The 10,110-nt window shown below is 40.3% G+C and overlaps 1 long non-coding RNA gene across 1 annotated transcript; it reads right to left on the bottom strand.

The window, feature by feature from the left end:
• Positions 1-9: 9 nt before the first annotated feature.
• On the bottom strand, positions 10-9,675 carry LOC145552757 (uncharacterized). The gene is made up of 4 exons (XR_014088849.1): positions 8,490-9,675; positions 7,187-7,314; positions 5,513-5,663; positions 10-585 (listed from the first exon to the last, which is right to left on the bottom strand). It is a non-coding gene; the product is annotated as an uncharacterized LOC145552757 (long non-coding RNA).
• Between the last annotated feature and the right edge of the window lie 435 nt (positions 9,676-10,110).

Below are 10,110 nucleotides of genomic sequence, written 5' to 3'. Positions count from 1 at the left end.
ACATTGGCAGATTAAGACGTGATGAAAAATGCACGGCTAATATTTTCTATTAATTCCTGCTACAGAACCAGTCAAAATGTATTCATACCCACCATAGACGCTCTGAACCAAACTATTCTTGCCTCCTTTTTCCAGGTTCCCACATCAGCAGCATTTCACTGAACTTTTGAGCTGCGCTTTCTTTTCATCTGGAAACTATAATCTGAAGACAACTAAGCATTCAGGAGACAGCCTCTAACCAATCTGATTAGTTTGAGGGAATAACTGCTAAAACGGACGGAGCGTGTCCTTGGCCGCACAAACCATGGAGCTGAAAGGCTATTTTCAAAGCATCATAAGCAGATAAATATTGATGTGTTCACAAAAGTGCCGCCAAAACCGAATGCAGGCAGCGTCGTCCTTGATCGATCGGCTCAGTATTACAGCCTTTATAACGACAGTTGTCTTTGTGTGTCACTTTGCCTTATTTTTTTTTCTCACCTCACACTGACATTGTCCTTACAGGAATGCGATGGCTGCCGGGACGGTTGTCAAACTGAACGTAAGATCTCTGTTTACACTCTGATGCAGAAGCTCTTCTGTTTCCTGAGAAAGACGCAGAGTGGCAGTGTAAGTGTCTATTAACTTTTGCGTCATCATTTGGCTGAAGAGGACAGAAAACGGCTTCCAAACCGTTTTATTTTTCCTATAAGGAAGACATTAGAGCAAAGGCTAATTCTGCAGTGCTTGATCTGTAAATAAATCAGTAAGTTTAAAGGCTTCTGACAGAGGTAGATGTAGAGTTATAAAGTTCACAATTACCATATTTTCTTAGAATTTAATTTATACTTCGTAATCAATTTTTCTGTTTCATGGACAATGTAGTTTTTTCTTTTTTTTTTAAAATGAACCAGACACTTCAGCTAGAAGCTGGAGGCATTGCTATTCCGTTCTGCAATCTTCATATTTATTGCAGTTAAATGCTTTTATCCAACCAAATAGAGACTGGAGGCATTAGGGGCATTAGGAGGCATCATACATAATGAAAATCGGCTCAGAATTCCTTAATAGCTGGGGAACGAATGCCCCTGCTGGGCTTGCTAATGAGTTTAAGCTGAGTATTCAGCCATTTGCTTCCTGTTTCCACATATTCATTTCATGCAAACGGTTACTTGTTAGAAAAAGCCCCTGTGAAGAGGAGAACAAAAACACGTCGGACAATTCCAACACGTCGTCGTCTTCTGCAGGAACTGTACCGAGTTACGGTACGCAGTGCACTGCAAAAGCATCCATCCATGTTTCTACTTTGGTCCTGTCACAACAACTCAGCTGTAGTTTGTCTTACTGAGATTTTATATAACACTAAAAAAACAAAAAAAAAACAACAACCCAGTAACACTTTATTTGACGGGGTGTGCATAAGACTGACAGGACACTGTCATAATCGTGACATAACACCTGTCATGAAGACAGAGTCTTCATGACAGGTGTTGTGAAGAGTCATTCAGTAAATAATGACACTTTTAACACAAAATTCATTAAAACTTGTATTAGAGGTCCATTAAAATTGTTAACTTTGCAATAAAAGTGCCATTATTTACCAAATGACACTTCAGGACAACAGTGGTAAACTTTCATGAAGACTCCTTCATCTTCGTGACAGGTGTTATGTCACATTTATGACAATGACATGTCAGTCTTATGCACATTCCATCCAATAAAATGTTACCAAGGAGGAAAATCTCACAAGGCTACATAACTTGTGAATTGTGAAACACAAAAATACATTTTGTTCTGTCCCCTACATTTATTTTTTGTCAAAAAGGGACTTCTGATAGCTTTCCTTCAACTGTACCTTTCTTCTTTTCACAACAGGCATTATCTGTGGAGGTCACTGCTAATAATTGACCTCCGCAGATTGTCTGAGCTGCGGATGCCAATAAATTACTCTAAAATTGCTGTTTACAATCTGAGAAAATGTTGGATAACAATAATCTGGTTCCATATTCTACCCAACGGAAGTTTAATTAGCATCTAATTTACACCTTTCAATGGGATAAGCAGCCCCCTTTCAAACCAGTCCGTATTTCTTAACCTTCTCATAAAGCCTCTGAGCCACAGAAAGGCCTTGGCTCTGGAGGGCGAGATCAATAACCCAGCAAAACCAATGGATTTCTCTAAACTTTTCAGTTACGCCGAGCCTTTGATTGGTCTGGTTTATGGGTTTAGCTGGATAAGGAGTTGTAAACTAATAGCTCCAAGCTGCTAAATGATAAATGGAAAGGCAGAGATAAAGACTTTTAAGCTCCAGAGTGCAGATTCAGCTGTGGTTGGCAGGTGTCCACTCAGCACACGGAGGTGTTATCGCCACCACTCAAGGGTGGCTGAAATGCACACCATCAGCAGCAATCTGTGAGAAATTATATGCAACCTCAGATGCTTGCTGTAACAGATTGGGCGAAGCATGTTTTACCTCCGAGGAGGAGAGTCTAAAATGTCACAGGAGAGCCCACGGCAACAGCTAATGGCTTCAAAATGATTGGAAATGATGTTTTCATAGTGCAGCAGGCCTGTTTAGTTCACTTTAATCAAACTCCAGTTAATTTATCTAGATAGTCTGGTTAGTTTGTGGAGGTGTGAATGCACAATTGAACTCTGATGCATGCCATCAAAACCTCTCATCCACTAAAAACCCCACGACTCTGTTCAGTTGAAGTGAACTCTAGTGCGGCTCGAATGATGCAAGCAAACCAGAGGCCAAAAGCAGGAAGCAGACTAAAGCACAGGGCTTTCTGGGTAAATACAACCGAAACAAATGTGCTTGTTTTGATGAAGAAATGATTTGTCCTTTTATTTTACTTTTTTTTTTTTTTACCAAAGACAAAAGAGAAACCCTACAGCTGCTAAAATCTAATGCCACTCCACTTCTGCTTACATTTATTTAGCAAAAAAGAAAGTTGAACTCCGTCTCTTCTTCAAATGTTTTTGTGTTGTTTTCTACATTGGTTCTCGGTGCAGCGCCACCACAGGTGAGGAGAGCAATAAGTTTTTTGGTTAGTTTAAGTTGTTCGAAAGCAAACCACACCAGCTGAACATGTAACAAAGGTTGCAGTTTTGCTCCTCAATCAAACTTAGTCTACAGAGTGAAAACATCCTAATTATCAGAAAATGAAGCACATTCTCATGGACAATCAAGTCCTCTTGTATCCACCAGGTATGTTTTTAATATTGTGCCCAAGTGTATATCTCTATTATCTGTGTGTACTGAGATTAATTTTGAGGATGTCTCTTTTGCCACATCACTGTCTTGTTTTAGTGTTTTTCCTATTCAAGGATCAGCTGATCATCTGGCATAAAGGGTTTTGCTCACCGGAGCTTTAGGCTCTCAAGTGAACCACAGTGAGAGGGATCATCCACAAACAGAGAAAACCTGGTGAACTTTAAGTACCTGCCTTTCCATACGACTTCAAGAACATTTCTGACCTTCTTACTTAACAACGAGGTCAGAAAAGAACCTAAAAATATGTTTACAGCGCTGCAGGCGCTACCTCAGTAAAGGTCAGCCTTCACAATTCAACAAACAAGCAAGAGACTTGGTAGTAATGTATCCAAACTGGAATACCCAGGCACCAAAAAAACAAAAACAAAAGAGAACAAAAAGACTTGTCAAAAAATTGGACAAAAACATCTTAATGGCCCCCAAGACTTTTGGGAAGACATTCTGTTGTTTATCAAGACAAAAGTGGACGTTTTTGGAAGGTGTTACATCAAACTCATCTGATCCCAAATTCAGATGGTCTAATTGAAATATTACTTAAGCATTAAATTTCTTAGGGCTATTAAGAATTTAGGCTTCATAATTTAGAAAATAAAATAGCAAATTTCTAAAAAAAAAAAAAAAAAAAAAAAGTTTATTTTTTGGGGCTTGTAATGTTTGCCAACACACATTCAAGTGTTGTCTTTATCTCAAAACAGGATTTATGAATGGAAGGATGATGGAAACACCATAACAAACCAACAAATATTTCTTCCTAAATAGGAGCTTGGAAAATTTATTTATGCTGAAATATTTTTTCAATAACCTCAGTGAGGTTTTTTTTTAAATAATTATGCCTTTTTGCTTAGTTTAATATGCATAAACTCAAGAGTTACTTACATCTGCCTAGTGAGAAAAAAAAAACAACTCTTGTAACATTATCTGTCTATTGTAACTGACAGGTAAATGTGAGCTTACTGAGAGCTAATTTATCTTTTATATCATCTCTATTTTTCCAAAGACCTATATGATATTTTGTCACAGGCAGGTTGAGGAGCTGACAGCATGTGTTTGGGTCTATCAAAAGCACACAAACATTTTTTTTCCCCAACTACTCATTCGCTGCTGACAGCTGATTCTCAGCAGGCAGCAGCTGAGTGCAGAAAGCTGCTGTATCCTAAGAGCTTTCTTTTGTCTGCATCAGTTATTTTTGTACTTCATTAAGAAGGTCGTTGCAGTAAGACTGATATATTCTGATTCTAGTCACACATCATCCCCAGTCATCTCCCCTCCTCCCCTTTTTTTTTTTAAATACCGCTTGTGATATTTCACATTTTACCTTTAAATTATGAACACGTTCTGACATTCTACAGAGGCTGAGCTCTCTAAATGAATATCGCGGAATGTCATTCGGATTCCCAGCATGTGAAATTGCCTTTCCAATATAAGGAACAAATCATTTTGATTAGTGTTACATCAAGTGTCAGTCTTCTGTGCACAGACTTCAGTTTTCTCCTTTAGCGTCCGTTTCCCTGTTATGTCTGTTTGATGTCTTTCTTTCATCCTGACTGTCTTCATTTCATTTCTGCTTCGTCTTGTTTTTCTCCAGGTGTATTTAGCACCTGACGCATTTGATCCACTTTAAGCGGATCAGAGTTTGTTTTGCCTGTTGCTCCAGACCTTTTGTGCATGTCGTGAAAAAACTCAAGGAAATTCTGACGCAGACCAAATGACCAGACCGAGCCTCACGTTTAGAGGTGATCTCTGTCCGCTTTCAAACAAACTCAGGCGCGGTTTCTTTTCTGGTGTGAATACAGACTGGTTTCAATCCAAACCAGTGACATGAATTATATGTCTTTTTGGACTTCACAAGCCACCGTTTCTGGACATAATGGTAAAAATTAACCCTTTGGTGTTGCTGTATGTGCTGAATTTGCGCCCGATCTGCTGCTTTCCCCATCATTTCGGTCCAATGCTTATCGAGGCTGCTGCTGGCCTGATGTAGGCATTTCCAAAACTAGAAATATCATATTGCGAAACCTGTGTTGTATGAGCTGCTCTTAACTTTCAAACTGGTTGTGATAACAGACAACAGAAATGCAAAAAGCAGGAATGAGAAAGTTTGGGTTGGCACAGATCTGACGGGGATGGAACAGATCTGTGCACTGTCCCACCCCCATCAGATCTGTCCAATGGGAGCAATGATTATCACTTTGTTTACAAATCATATTCCACTTAGGTATGTGTGAATGTGTGTGTGTGTGCATGGTTGTTTACCCTTTGTTTCTCTCTGTGACCTTGCGATAGACCAGCAACCTATCCATGCTCTAAACCGTCTCTTGTCCAGTGGCTGCTAAACTTCAGAGATGAAGATGTAGTCCATGGATGGATGGATGGACGGATGTTTGTGGGGTGCCACTTTGTATTCCTGTCTCAGTGAATGAAAGAAAATATATTGACATGTTAGGAAACCATAAATCACCTGAGTAGCAGTCATAGTGATGAAATGAGGAAATCCTGGTAAATCGAATCAATACTAACTCAAGAATAATTTTCCTGCTTTTGCTTTTGGGGTGGGAACCATCACTTGGGTTTATTATGTTTGTGACATGAAAAATAGAAATGATTTACCTCCTGCAGCATCGTGTGTGTATTATTTATGACGGTTCACTGTGTGCAGGCTAGTCAGTGGGGTTTTGTGTAAAGGCACGTATGGAAAAAAAACCCCACTTTGAATGTTGCTGCAGATGTCATGGTACACATCAGGTTTATTTGTATAGCACATTTCAGCAACAAAGCAGTTCAAAGAGCTTTATGTCATAAAAACATCATACAACCATCAGATATGAAACAAGCAATAAATATTACATTTTGTCAAATATCATCATCAAAATCACAGCTGTAGAATCTCTAGGGAAGGAAGAGGAGGTATGAATGTTTGTAAGATCAGTCTGCTGAGTTGCTCTTTTTAGGCTTTATTTCAACAAACCTTTACAGGAACCTTTGATCATATCTGCAGTCAACACACAAACTTGCAGAGAAACGTTACTCCAGCAGCTGACGTCTTACTTTTAGGTTACGTTTACATGAGATTGCTGCCTGGAAACCGCTGGCATTTTCGGATGTTAATTGGAATAAACTTCCAAGTTTAGACGACACCACCAAGACAAATTGAAACAGCTGTAGTTGTCATGCCAGGCCACTAGATGGTGTATGCGCTCTTGATCCTTAGCCTCCAGCTCTAGCTAGTTTCCACTAAACTGTAACCGAAACTGAACGGGTTAAGTAGCAAAACACGGCACAGTGCTATCCGCCCATTGTTTCTGTTTGTTATCAGCCCAAATAAACCCTTCAGGCCTGCGTTCTGAGCATGTCGGCTTCCACACGTCCACTGGAATGTTAAAGTTTCATTCAGAGTGCCAGTGTCGTGTAAACCAGCAGTCTGATCGCAGTAAAAACGTTCCAGTTTAACTGAAGAGCAGTTGTGTGTAGGGGCCTTGAACTCTGCCGTGTTGTATACATTTTTTAAAAATAACATACATCTAAAAGATTTTTTTGAAAGTAACAACGTGTTATATTCCTTGTGCCCCTTGATGGATGTTTCTTTTCCTTTCTGCAGGCATAAAAAAATTGAACGCTCTTCACAGAGCATTGTGTGGAGGGGCCTAATGGTTAGGGAACGCTATCGGCAGCAACAGACATTTTGAGTGGGGCTGTGAATAGCCATCTTACAGTTGGCTGTGCCGTAGACTGAGGAATCTAAACCCAGAACCCAATTCACTCAGACACTGTCTGAGATTGATGGGTTGCTGCTTTGGGTGGGTGGGGAAGAGGTCTGTGCATGAACAGAAGCATCTACAGAAAATCAATGGGCTCAATGTTGTGTGTGTGTGTGTGGGAGAATACAAACATGCGCACGCACACCCCGCCCCCACACACACACACACATACCTGATGCTGGAACTTCAGAATGAAAGACAATATGTTTGACAGGTGTAGACAGATAGTGACAAACACAATGGACCCTTCACAGCATCCTGGCAGTGTGAGACAGGCTGTTTGGACAATGGGCCACTGCTCTGCAAAGAAATAGGAAATCAGCCTACAGCCCAAGTTTCCCACATCTGATAATGTACCTCTACTAAAATATACGAGTGACTGTATGACTAAAACACATAAAAACAATAATGACAGTTCTGTTTTGTTTTTAATACAGCGACCTCGGGTAAACTGGTGGGCAGCACATCGAGGTATCGTCAACCTCCAGGTACAACGACGGTCTCGCCAACAAAATCTGGTCTACGTCTACAATAAATGTAATGTGTGATTTAATAACTGTATGTTTGTCACAAATTTGTGAGAGCAACCGTTAATAGTAAATGAATAAACAAAACTGGGAAGACAGGACAGAATGTAACATCGCCATCATTAGGCATCATACTTGCGTTGCACAACATACAATACAGTAATATGTTGTTATGCTTCACAAATTTTGTAATTTAAGGGGGATTGTAAGAATTTTGCTGCAGACACAATCTGTGGCTAGAGGAAATACAGAGAAGATGTCTCATCAACCAAATATCATTAATTGTTGAATGCATTTTGAATTTTAAACTGCACACACACATTTATACACCGATACGCAGATTGGTAGGCCGTTTGGTGTTGAGTGCTTTGCCCAGGGGGAAGCTGAAATCAAACCTACAACCTTCCCATCACAAGACGACTTCTCTTCTCAAAGTTGCCCCAATGAGGTATAATGTGAATACTGGGCTCTGAGCTTAAGACGCTACACCCTAACGTTAATTAAAGAGGCTTCCATCATCTTCTTTGCCTCAAAAAACACAACAATCTGACATGTGTTGTTTTGGAAGTTCAGACTGTACACTATGATTTGTGCATGACGACTACTAAATGCAGAAGAAGTCATATAGTGTACAGCATGTTGGTAAGAGAGGGATTAAATGATAAGAAATATTACTATTACAACTCCTTTTATCAATGCTGGTGATAATGTTGGACTCCTGTTGACAGTTGTTGGCACTCTTGCCTTCTCCATAGAAAGTCCTGGCCCAAGATGTTTCTCCATGGAGTTTGCATGTTGTTAACTGCTATTAATCCTTCGTTTGTACAGGAAAATCTTTTGAGACTCATTGTCTCATTCACAAAGAGTTGCATACATTACAACGACTAACATAAAAACGATAATAAAACAATCTACTCAACGTCTCTAAAAATCGATGCCATTCATTACCAGCTGAAGGATTTTCTCTCCCAGTTCGTATGTGGGTTCTCTCCTGGCACTCTGACTTCATCCCACAGTCTCTGATTACATAAAAGGAGTCATCTTCGATATAGCAAAGTGCCTTTGTTAGCCCACTGAGATCCACTGAGCATTGTGATAATGCTGTGTTTTATTTGTGTGACTTAATTCTGCCAAGACCGAGGGAATCCGTCTCTAGGACGGGTAACCATGGGGACAAAGAGATGACATGCTTCTCATGTGTACAATACTCTTACTTTTCAGTCGTGTTTTGACGGATTCATAATCTTCGTAGTATTACAAATAATGCGGCTGCCACTTCGTTAAGGAGAAATTTACATGTGTCTGCTTTGTGTTTACAGCGATAGAGAGCAACAGGTTTACGATGAAAAGATGAACCGATTTTACAATTGGGAAGAAATATGGAACACATTTACTGTTGCGGTTTTAATGTAGCAGCGGCGATGATAAGAGGTAGTTTTTCATCCCCGAGGCAGCATATATGCACCCCCCCCCCCCTTCCCCTGCCTCAGTGAGAGCCTCCCCATCTCTTCCCGCTAATAAAGCCCTGTCAGAGGCAGGGCAGGCAGCCAGTCCGCACGGACCACCATGGAGCTGAATAAACCCCCGGCTTATTGATGTGGTGAGGAAATCGTGTTTTTTTTCTAGTCCTTTTGGGGGAGATGACTGCGGAAGCCACCACTGGATTAGAGGTGGCGGAGGTTTGTGCGAGTGAGAAATGAAATCCGATTTCCTTCAGTAGCGTTCCGGAGGCCGAGGAATATTTCAAGAACTCTGCATGCAGAGAGAATAGCATCTCTGTCGGTGAAGATGAAAATGAGCTGTTCTCACTTCACTTCATACCTGTGAGAGGTATATTTGACTCTACGGCTTACGATGACAAAAAGGTTCAAAGAATTGATTTGAGCTAAGATGCTATTTGATTTGGATTTTCAAGGCTACACGCTTCATGGCTTGTTTCATCCCCCTCTGCCCTGCGAATGAGTCAGTGTGTCATTAAGCCACACTAGGAGAAGAAAGAGGAAATTAAAAGAAAAAAAAAATAAATAAAATGGCTCTCAATAGGCTATCATAACTGTGCAAGCTTAAAGCATCAAACTTCTTCGCATTAAAATGTATCCATCACATCCTGAATGATGGAAAAAAGAAAGAAGAATGAATATTTTCTTTCTTTTGAGATCTACTCTGGTATTCTTTGACTATTAAAACCCTGCGATTGTCTCGGGGGTCCAGATGACGGCCTGCGGAGAGAAAGAAGTGGGTGAGAAGTGGCTTGGCTTCATTTCCAGTTAAAGGGGTGAAGCCGTAAGCCGGTTGGGAAGATTAGATGATTTACAAAGAAATCCAGTTAAATCCCACCATTTCAGTCTCCATCACCTAACAGGCTTCACGCCTCATGCTGTGTGTGTATGACTGAACGAGGTCAGAACGGACGGAGGTGGGTATACGGCACAGGGATTCTTCGTTGTGAATATTGCCTTTGTTTTGTTTACTTCAAATTAATATTTTAGCAGAATTTCAAAATGATAAACAAGAAGATGCCTGGTTGACGATTTATCAGCTTTGTTTGTATTTGAACCCCTGCCCACGT

Source organism: Poecilia reticulata, chromosome 9, assembly GCF_904066995.2.
Source record: "Poecilia reticulata chromosome 9, P_reticulata-male-v2, whole genome shotgun sequence".
NCBI lineage: Eukaryota > Metazoa > Chordata > Actinopteri > Cyprinodontiformes > Poeciliidae > Poecilia > Poecilia reticulata.
Note: the sequence above shows the minus strand (reverse complement) of the source record. Positions and strands in the feature narration are given on the sequence as shown.